The 11224-nt window shown below is 33.5% G+C and overlaps 1 pseudogene; it reads right to left on the bottom strand.

Moving 5' to 3' along the window:
- Positions 1-8428: 8428 nt before the first annotated feature.
- Positions 8429-8845, bottom strand: LOC143679470 (non-histone chromosomal protein HMG-14 pseudogene; annotated as a pseudogene).
- Positions 8846-11224: the final 2379 nt, after the last annotated feature.

Genomic DNA, 11224 nt, shown 5'->3' with positions numbered 1-11224 from the left:
TACAATTTTTACCTGGGTACTGAATAATAAGTATGCTTTAAGTGGTGGCAGAAGGACAGAGAGAGCCATATAAAACATACATGGATTCCTGAAAAAGCATTCTGTTTGGAAAGTGGCAAATTCTATCCTGTGTCTAAATATTAAAGTGAAGCAGATGTGGAATACTGGTAGAGAAAGATAGATGAAATAAATTTACTTTAAATTGGATATTTTCCTTTAGATATAGATTTTTTTTTCCATTTTGAATTAAGTAAATCAAATCAGGACCTATATTTTTATCCTATAAATAAAACAGTCATTAGAATGTTAAATTACTTGGGAACGCAACCACTAAATAGAATACAAGGTTGAATATTTCTTCTATGAATAGATTCAGATTCAAAGGTAGTTTTTCAATAGCCTACATAATAACACTATGCGAGTTGCAAACACCTCCCTATTATAATCCATCTTATGGAGAAAAATCCAAATTTTTGTCCCACAAGTGATATTTCAGAGTGGTAATGTCTTTAAGAAATGAAGGACAGGCTGGGGACAGATTAGAGCAATGATTCCCACTAAGCCAATGACTTAAAGAGATGGATGTATACCACATACCTCGCTATCTTTTCTGAAATTTTGAAACGGTCTCTTAAAAGTAAAGTTGGCTATCAACAGTAAATAAACCTAGGATATGCACATAATTTGTGAGATGAAGCCAAATAGAAGGAAATAATGAAATTTTGACCTCTCCTATAATTTGGGGTTTTATAAGTATCTTAAATTGCATCTAATAATGTTGAAACTCAATCCATTGGTTATTAATAATTAATCAAAACATAATGCTAATGAAGGTTGTGGGCATAATGTTAGGAATCCAATGAATCACATGCTTTTCTGTGTTAATGTTTGTTTTGGGAAAATGAAAACATTGATTCTACCTTTAAAAATGTGGAGAAGTGATAAGGAAGGAATGCTTGAAATTTTTACACTTTAAAATGATACATTAGAATAAATTGCAAATAATATTTACAGATATATAATTTATTAGAGTAAAAAAGTGATCGCAAGAATAAAAGCATAAATATACAATTGTATGCAGGTGAATTTGAGCTTTTTACTAATTAGCTATTTTTAAAAGTAGGATACAATTAGAACTAGTACAGACAAAGAGTATGAAAGTTTGATGTAAATTCCAAAGAAGTCAAAGGTTTTGCATTGCCTTTGTTTTGAGGTTCCAGAATGTACGTTATTGGAAACTAATATTAATACATATGTTAATGCCATTGGGTTAATATTCATTAATATTTTAAATACAATAAAATCCACAAAGCTTGTGTTTTGAATTTTTGGACTCCACCGACAACAGAAGAACACACATTCTTTCCAAGTGCACATGGATCAGTCTCAGGTGAGACCATATGTTGGGTCACATGACAAGTCTCGATACATTTAAAAAGTTTGAAATCATACAAAATATCTTTTTATATTTTGACACATAAATGTCACTATTTTTTTACATTATTATGTCCCACAGAAGAGGTCATGTTCTTCTAATCCCTTCCTGTGGGTGTAGAACTATTTTGGGTGGGAACTTTGAATTAGATTATTTCAATTGAGATATGATCTGCTTCATTCAGCATGGGTCTTCCTCCTCTTATAAGGAAGATAAAGAAGATACCGCACATACAGAGTCTAAGTGATGAAATAGAGAGAAGCTACCAGGAGAAATTAAGAGGACCCACAGAAAACCAAGAGGAACACACTGAAGACACTGAAGGCAGAAGATGAAAGCAATGAGAAGAGAAGGACCAACAGTCATTACCATGTGCCTAACTATCTGATAGAGGAACCCAAGCTTATTGATAACTGGTGTTCAGAAAAGGTATCATCTTGTTGCTGCCTTAATTGGGACATTTTAGCAGTCTAGACTATAAATGTATATGTAAGCTAATAAATTCTCACAGTTAAAACTGGTCCATTTCTGATATATTGCATTCTGTCATTAGCAAAACTAAACATTTAACCATAATGAATGAATCTAGAAATCAATAATAAAATATCTGGAACACTGACAAATAATAATAAAAAAAAACAATGAGTCAAAGAGGAAATCAGAGTATTCTTAGAAACTAAAGAAAATGAAGCACAACATACCAAATTATATTGGATACAGCCAACCCAGTGCTTAGAGGGAAGTTTATACCTGTAAATGACATTAGCAAAGAAAAAAGATGTCAAGTTAGTAATCTAATTTTATACCTCAAAGAGCTAGAAAATAGAAAGCACATTAAACCTAAAATTAGTAGAAGGGAGAAAATAATAAAGATCAGAGTAATGATCAACAAATTAGCAAAGAGAAAAATAACCTGAAGAATCAACAAAACCAGAAGATTCTTTGTAAAGAAAAACAAAATTGGAAATACTTTAACTACTAATAGCAAAGAAAAAAAGAAGCAACTAATTAAAATCAGAAATGAAATGTAATGACATTACTATCATTCTTACAGAAATTAAGAGGATTATAAAAGAACACTATGAACAATTGCACACCAAAAATATCAGGTAATCTAGAGAAAATGGACGAATTTCTAGAAACACAACTTATCTATACTGACACAAAAAGAAATAGACTATTTCAACAGACTTATAACAAGTAAAGAGATTGAGTCAGTTATCAAAAATTTCCCAACAGAGAAAAGTCCAGGACTGTATTGTCTCATTGGTAAATTTTACCAAACAATTAAAGACAAACTAACATCAATCCTTTTCAAACTTTTCCAAAAAAATTTAAGAAGCAGGGACTCTTCCTAACTCATTTTTTGAGGCTAGCATTACTCTGATACCTAAATCAGATAAAAACATCACAAGACAATAAAAATATAGTTGAGTTTCTCTTAAGGATATATATCCAACAAAATGCTAGCAAATAAAATCTAACAGCATATTAAAATGAGCATATATACACTGTGAGAAAGAGAAATTTATAAGAGGAATGCAATGTAGGTTCAACATAACTAAATCAATCAATGTATTACCTGGCATTAATAGAATGAAGGAAAAATTCACATGGTCATCTCAATTGATGCAAAATGGGCATTTGACAAAACTCTACCCTTTCAAGATAATAACACTTGGAAAAAATAAGCATTGAAAGGAACTTTCTCAACATGTTGAGGACATATATATAATAACCCACAGCTAACATATTATGCAATAGCAAAGACTAAAAACTTTCTTCCTAAGGTCAGGAACAAGACAAGCAAACCCACTTTCAGCATTGCTATTCAACAACATATCGGAAGTTGTAGCTGGAATTATTAGGCAAGAAAATGAAATGAAAGGCATCTAAATTCTAAAGGAGTAAATAAAACTATTTCCATTCTTGGATGACTATACAGAAAACAATAATAAAAAATCAACAAGTGAATCATTAGAACTAATAAACTATCTTGTTTTGGGTTTTGTTTTTAAAATTTCATTATAATACATGTTGGTTAGATAACCTACCTTGAATGTTGACTCCATCCTTTCCTAGATCTGTCAAGTTAAAACTGATCATTTAACCAGCACTTAAGTAGACTTTACTTCTCCTTAAAGTGGGATAGAAACAAAATTATTGAAGAGTCTCAAAATAGTGTGGTATAAACTTGAAATAGTTTATCTTTTTTCAGTCACTGATTCCATTCTCTATGGTGAGTTTCCATTACCTTTCAAAAATCCAGTATTTGATGGTATGTTGGCCAAATTTCAAAATCTCGGGTAATTTCTGATTATTAAAAGTCATTCAGTATAATCTTCTAATCCTAATCCTTATCACAACTTTAATTACCCATTATAAATTGGATTTGGCATTAAAACTACTTCAGTGGAGTGGTGCTGTGATGGAATCCCTTCATTGTCCCCACGCTTCATGTTAGAGTGAACAAGACGGTCAGGTCCAGGATTGCCTCTCAAAAATTTATTTTCCCTCTTCAGAGGATCAATCTACCCTGGTGTTTACAGGTGAGAAAGAGGGAAAGAGAAAGGCATTGATATTTATACGATATAACTAACTGACATTACTTTTGTCCTATTTCTGTTGGATATTGCTGTCTCTTAATAGGATTAAGTCACATCCTGATTGAGTTGGGCAAACATCTCTGAACCATTTCCTGAGAAGCAGGCATCCAAATGTTTGACTTTCCACAGGGTGTGCACATGAGTTCTTTGGAGGGTGTTCTGGGTTTCTCCACAGCACAGTTCCCTACATTTGGGACCCTGCTTCATATTGAACTTTGTTGACTCTTCATTTTCGCCACTTGTTATTCACCAAATAACCTCTAGCTGTTGAGGTTCCTTATGCATCAGGCCATTGGGAAACTGTCACAACAGCTCAAACTCAGGTAGTGTCCAGCTGTTCCATGGAAAACTCATGCTTTTTTTGCCATACCAAAAGGTAGAAATGTGAGCTTTCCTACTAGAATCTATCTTATTGTATTCCTACATGTCCTCAAGTATTTTACTTATGGTTACCTTTGCTCAAAGGCATAGCAGCAAGTCTGCAGCCTTAGCAGACATTATGTACTGAAGTAACAAAGTTATTATTTTTTTTGCAGGCATTTTTAAAATTTCTGTAAGGTATTTTTGTAAAGCCATTCCTCTCACTCACTTGGCTTTGGGAATAGAATAAAATCATTTATCACAAGAAAAACTACAATTAAAAATTGTGCCAGCAATGAGAAACTAATTTTCTCTGTAGGAACTAACAAACTCAAAATGTCACTAGACTCAAAACAAACCTTAAGCTTATTTCTCACTCATGCTATATGTCTTGTGAATTATAAGGGTATTTCTATTTAATGACCCAGGTTAATGGAGGTTCTAACTCACTTTATGCTTCCACAATCACTTCATTAGGGAGAGAAGGACTCCAAAAGTTTTCACCTAGATTAATGTTGTTTCCTTATTGCTAAAGTAAATACAACACAATGGATTGGCTTAAACAATAGGAATTTACTGACTCAAATTTTTGTGAATAGAAGAAGTCCAAATCAAGGCATCATCAAGGTGATATTTTCTTCCCAAAGACAGGCATTCTGGGGTTGGAGGCCAGTGATCCTTGGACCTCTATCGCATAACCATGCAAATGGTACCCTTTCTTGGTCTCTCCTTTCTCTTCTGAATTCTGTTGACTTTTCAGCTTCTTGCTTCCTGAGACTATTATTGTTTCTGTTATGGTTCTATTGTAAACCTATTATGTTTCTAATGCTTTATATCTATAATCCATTTTACAACCATTATTTCCTAAGTTTCATGGAATTTAGGTCTACTTACTACAATACACTGATGGAGTTTTCAGGGAATTGCCCAAATTCATATATCAAGAATTGACAGAAGAAGAAATTGGAGTCCAGTCTTATCATATGTCAAACTATTTACCTTTCATGTGCATATTGCATTCACCTGATTATTCTACTTTTATCTTGGTTTTCTGCATCTTACCTGAAATAATATATATACACAGTAGAAGTCTCATAACCTAACATCGTATTTGGCAAAAGTTAAAATTTCTTCTTCAAGATGAGTAATTCTTTGAACTATCAAAAAGAGACCATCTAGTCTTTCTCTGTAGATAATATTCTAGAAATGGCAAACCACAAAAAAGGAACAGTTAAGACTACATACAAGAAAGCAAGTTATAAGTGAACTATGCTCTGTGCGAAAAAATACTAAAAGATTTCAATTAAAATCTATGGTCCAAAATTTCACTGGTATCAAGTATGATGCAGACTTGGCTGGAATAGCTATTTTATGACATTATATACATAAGTCAAAGAAATATCTGCTTTTATAATAAGAGAAAATTGAGATTTTATAAGAAATTAAACAATTATTGAATATAGTTTTCATCTTTAAGAGTATATTTTCTTGCCTAGATTAGCTTGCATATTTGTAAATAAAAACGAAATTACTGCAATAATAATAGTAATACTTAACAGGTGTATTTTACATGCTGGGTTTCCTTCTAATGGCTTTACATGGATTAGTTCATTTAATTTTCAAATCATCTGTGATAGACACAAAATAATTTCCAATTTACAGAGGGCCAAACAAGGTAGAGAGGGCAATTTGCTGCATCCAACAAAGGAAACAGAGGAGCTAGAGATGGAAGTCAGATAACCCATCTTCAGACAATGAATGCTGAACCACTACCCTGTCATTCTATGTTATAGAAACTAGGAGAGTGGTTTTAATATGATTCTTTCTATTGTGTTGAATAAGCAGCCTTCTTGACCACAATATCCATAGCAAAATGACATAGCAAAATTTAACCAAGTTAATAATTCTCCCATTAAATGTTCTATGGTTTAATAAAGTGGTAAAAAAAGGGTAACCAAATATTGAAGATTTACCTGCATTTAAGGAAATCTAAAATGAGAAAAATAGAGCAATGGTCAATCATCACTACTTTTTTTGTTTATATTTAATTATTTTAAAAACTTCAGTATATATTTCATTAGATCAGATCTGCAAGTAAAAAGTTAAGCAATTCTCCATAGAACTGGGTCATCAGAGCCAATTTTTTTCTGCCTAAAGAAAACTGATCATGGGTCATAGCCTCACTCTGTCCTTAGCTCCATTTTATTTCTCTTATAAATTATGAATTCACTTTTAGTTTTCCTAATGGAATAATAGATAAAAATACAGTTAAATAATTGGAAAAGTAACCTTTAGGAAAATAAGTTTCCTGTGCAAAATAAAATCATTGGAATTATGAAGAGTGAACTAAACAACTTTTAAAATGAAAGAAACTTTCCATGAAAACAAGTGGTGCTGCTAACATGAGAAGTGGCAGAGTGTTTTATTATAAAGATCTGAGTTATAATGATGAATTTGTGTAGTTCTGCCATTTACAGAATACTTTCTCAAACATTTCTCATTTTATTTAATCCTTACAGCAACCATTAGAGAATCCAGCCAAGCATATTTCAACAGTGGAATAGTGCAGGCCTTATTTAAATTTGGAAATACTTTTCTAGTTCTTCATAAAACTAACCCCATAAGACCAAAACAAGGTTCTGATTCAAAGAAGAATTACCAAAGATGTTTTTTCTTAGTCAGGTGACAACTTTCTTAATATGAATCTTTTAGTTTTGTAAATTTATCTTTTCTATGTACTCAATATTCTTTTCATTCAAGTAAGTATTTTTATTGCAACTCATGGAATAAATGGGGATTGTGATAGGCAGATATATTCTTGGATCTTTATGGAAAACTGGTCCAGTTTCACATTTGCCAAATAGGTGCAGTTGGCCTACACTACCCTCTACAGACTATTAACAGAGTAAAATTGATGTTCAATATACATGTAAGCAATTCTCAAAAATACCATGAAAAACAAACCATACTAGATTTAATTCTATCTTGTTCTGTATCATAAGCCTACCTAACATGAAAGAAAAGCTTTTTTATTTTTCATCAGAGGACACTGGATTATTGGATTCTTTTCCATTCTTAAACCAATATAGTCATGCAAACACTTCAACGTACACTATAGATGTTCAAATATTATAGACAAATGAAACATTTCACTCTTTCAAATTTAAAATGACTCTGGAAGACCCAATGTACCAATACTCTAAATAAAACTTAAGCTAGAATTTAACCCACGGACTCAAAAAATTCTTTCATAATTGAGATTTTGTTGGTCGTTCTGAACATCAGCGCACCGATATTACAAACATTTGTGCACAATTCTTATTGTATGTACCAAAAATCTAAAAGGCCGTGTAGTTGTGATTCTTTTCTCAAGTTATTCCAGTGACTTTCCAGCTTATAATTTGGAGGCATGTTTTCCCTACGAAGATATCAAGTATGACTATCTTCAAATGTTGGTAAACTGTTACATTGTAAGTCCCACTAGTTCACAATTTAATCTCATACACGTCACTTACATTTCCAGTCTTTCCCGCATGTAAGAAAGTTATTAGGAAAACCGGATGACCACGAGCAAGGTGTTACAAAGAGCACACAATTCTGACAGGGGGAGCCAACATTAGGGAGAAATTTTAAGAAACATGGAAATAAAGTAATTTAAAATGTCCAACATGTATTAAACATATGACTCTCACTTCAAATCATCATTTAGAATGTGCTGTATTATAAGGTATAAAAACTGCCACTCCCCACCTATGGGATGCTAAATTGACATCCGAGATAGTCCAAGCCTCCCTATCCCACTCTTTTCTGGTTGTATCAAAAAATAAACAACCAGCAAATGATTTCCCCTCTTTAAAAAAAGAAAAAAAATTAAACTTAAAAAGTGGGATGAGGTAGGATTCCAATCTCCTTTAAAAATGCTTCTTCTAGAGCTACTAAAAACCTTGCATTTACAAAATAGTCGATCAAAATTTTCTCTGGATTGTACAGAGAAGGGAGAAACAGGGACCCCTGCTAAGACATGGTATTCGAAATTAATGAGACTTGGTTTATTAATCTCCTGCTTCGTCAGAGGCTCAGCGCTCCTCACTTTTAAGTTCTCCATTTTCGGCACGTAAATCCTTAGTTTTTCTATTAGCCACTTTAGCTTGCTTTCCCTTTGCTCCCCTTTTCTGTTTAGGTTGAACTTTATTGCCTGAAGACTTCTTTCTCGACGCCTTTTTTGGCTGCTTTTCTACTTTTGCATGAGCAAGTTTAGCTGCCAGCCTCGCCGACCTTCTTTTGGGCTTCTCCTTGCCTGTGCCTTCCGCAGAGCTGACCTTCCTCTTGGGCATCTTGGCGGCGGAGGGTGCGTGCCGGTGGTGCGCGCCGAGAGGCGCCGAGAGCCTGGGCGACCCTGGGCTGCTGGCCACTGCCGCTGCTCCCCTCGCTCCAGCTGCTAGGACTGTCTTCACTATTCTTTATTCTTCAGTTACCATGGTACTACAGAAACTGCCTAAACATTCTGTTACTATGGAAACGATAGTGCCTTTCTCTTCTTCTCATACATTTTGGTGTAGTCTATTTTCTACATATGCTCATTTATTTTTGTATGAAAAATATGCAATTAAAATTTCAACTGTGTTTGTGCAGTCGAGGCAACTCAGGCCTCCTTTTCACTCTTATAGGACAATAGGGGTTAATAAATATTTATACATACCTGTATTTGTACATTTGTAGCTTATCTTGTTATTTACCCTAAAATTTTCTGGCTTACTCTGCGCACATTCCTTGGGGAGAAACTTGTTTAATTGAAATGTTTTGTGTAAATGGATTCTATTGTTCTTGACATTGCTAAAACAAAATGAACAGAAATATGTTTATTGGCAAAACAAAAAGAAAAATGTTGCAATAACTTGAGTGATGTCTATACTTTGAAAGGAATAAGATATGTTAGGTCAGCCTCCAGCCCTTTATAAATGAGAAAGCCAAGAAAATCAAGATTTCATGACAGGGATATCTGGGAAAAAAATCACAGTGCCGCTGTTTATATTAAGCTTTTACTTATACCATTTCTGGATTCATACACTGCCCACTCCCCTTCACACACACACACACACACACACACACACACACACACACACACACACACACACAGACTAAACATTTCAAAACATGCCTTCTCTGAAATTATAATTCTCTACTGCCTATATAGATTCTTCTCAGGACTGAGGTGAAATAAAAAACATCTACTGAAAAACACAAATTTAAGGTCTACGCAGAAGTCAGTTGATTGGTAAGATAATATTCCTAATGATTCTTATTGTGTTTAGGAGTCTGTCATTAATTAAAAAATCCTTACAAATATCTACATGTCTGTAGAGACATGACATTTTCTTTTGGCATGTGTAGTAGGTTCTTAATATATTATTTCACTTTTCATGCCAAAAAAGAAATACAGAACTAAATATTTTGAATATTTATATTATATTTGTAATACATAAAATTGATGGTTTAGGTGTTTCATTTTTAATAATGATAGATTCATAGGAAGATGTGAAGAAGAGAAGACCCTTGCACCCTTCATTCAGCTTCTCCCAGTGGTAGAATCTTGCATAAATAGATATTATGCTATCAAAACTATGAGATTGACATTGGTATAATTCATAAAGCTCATTCAGATTTTACCCTATGTAAACTTGTATTTATGTGTGTGTATAGCTCTGTGCAACTCCATCACGATTATAGCTTTCTGTACCTACCACCACAGTCAAGAGACAGAACTGAGCCATCACCATAAGACCTCCTTGTGCTACCCCTTTGCAATCACAACCGTCACTTTCTGTCATATTCCTAAGTCTTGGGAACCACTGACTTCTTCTGCATTTCTATAATTATGTTATTTGATGACTGTTATATGGGATCATGCAGTATGTATCCTTTTGAGATTGTCTTCTATCACGCAGCACAATCTCCTGAAGTTCATCAAAGTTTTGCTTGTATTAATACATTGCTCTGTTTCATTGCTGAATAGTACTGTGTGTTGTGAATGTACCACAGTTTGTTTACATTCACCCACTGAAAGATATTTGGGAAGTTCCCAGTTTGGAGCTATTTTGGATAAAGCTCTGTGTGAGAATAAGCTTTCATTAGGCTCTCACGGTCTTTAGCGGGATAAAAAAAATAGTTTTAAATTCGATTTATCAGTGTTTCTTTTCATGAATTTTGTTTTTGTGCCTAGTCTAAGAACCCTTTAACTCTAAATTCAGGGTTTCTTCTGTGGTTTTTTTTCCTAGAGATAATATGCTTTTATGTTTTAGATTTAGGTCCATGATTCACTTTGAGTTAATTTTCTTTCTATGTGTGAGGTCAAGTTTCATTTTATCGCTTATGGATATCCAATGGCTGCAGCACAATCATGGAAAATGCTATCCTTCTTCCACTGAACTTCTCTTAAAAAATTAATTGGATCATTTGCATGAATCTACTTCTGGGCTCTTGTTTCTTTTCCACCAATCTATGTTTCTAACATTCTGCTAATATCATATCATCTTCATTATTATAGTTATATAGTAAGCTTTAACACTGAGAATTCCTCTAACTCTATTATTCTTTTTCAAAATTGATTTTGCACAATATATAGGATAAGTACAGCCACTATTTCTTGTGATGACACCTCATTGTTAGTGAGTGAGCATCATGTGATTCATCTAATCCATGCTTCTTTGTTTCTGCATCTCCTCTTTAAGAGACACAGTCTTCTTTCTTTGGTCCTAGTATAATCTTCTTAAGGAGTTCAGGATTTGATGACAGAAAAGCCTGGAAAGGTGCTATTTTCAGGTGA

The sequence above is a fragment of the Tamandua tetradactyla genome, chromosome 4 (assembly GCF_023851605.1).
Source record: "Tamandua tetradactyla isolate mTamTet1 chromosome 4, mTamTet1.pri, whole genome shotgun sequence".
NCBI classification, from domain to species: Eukaryota; Metazoa; Chordata; class Mammalia; order Pilosa; family Myrmecophagidae; genus Tamandua; species Tamandua tetradactyla.
This window is presented reverse-complemented; position numbering and strand designations above follow the sequence as displayed.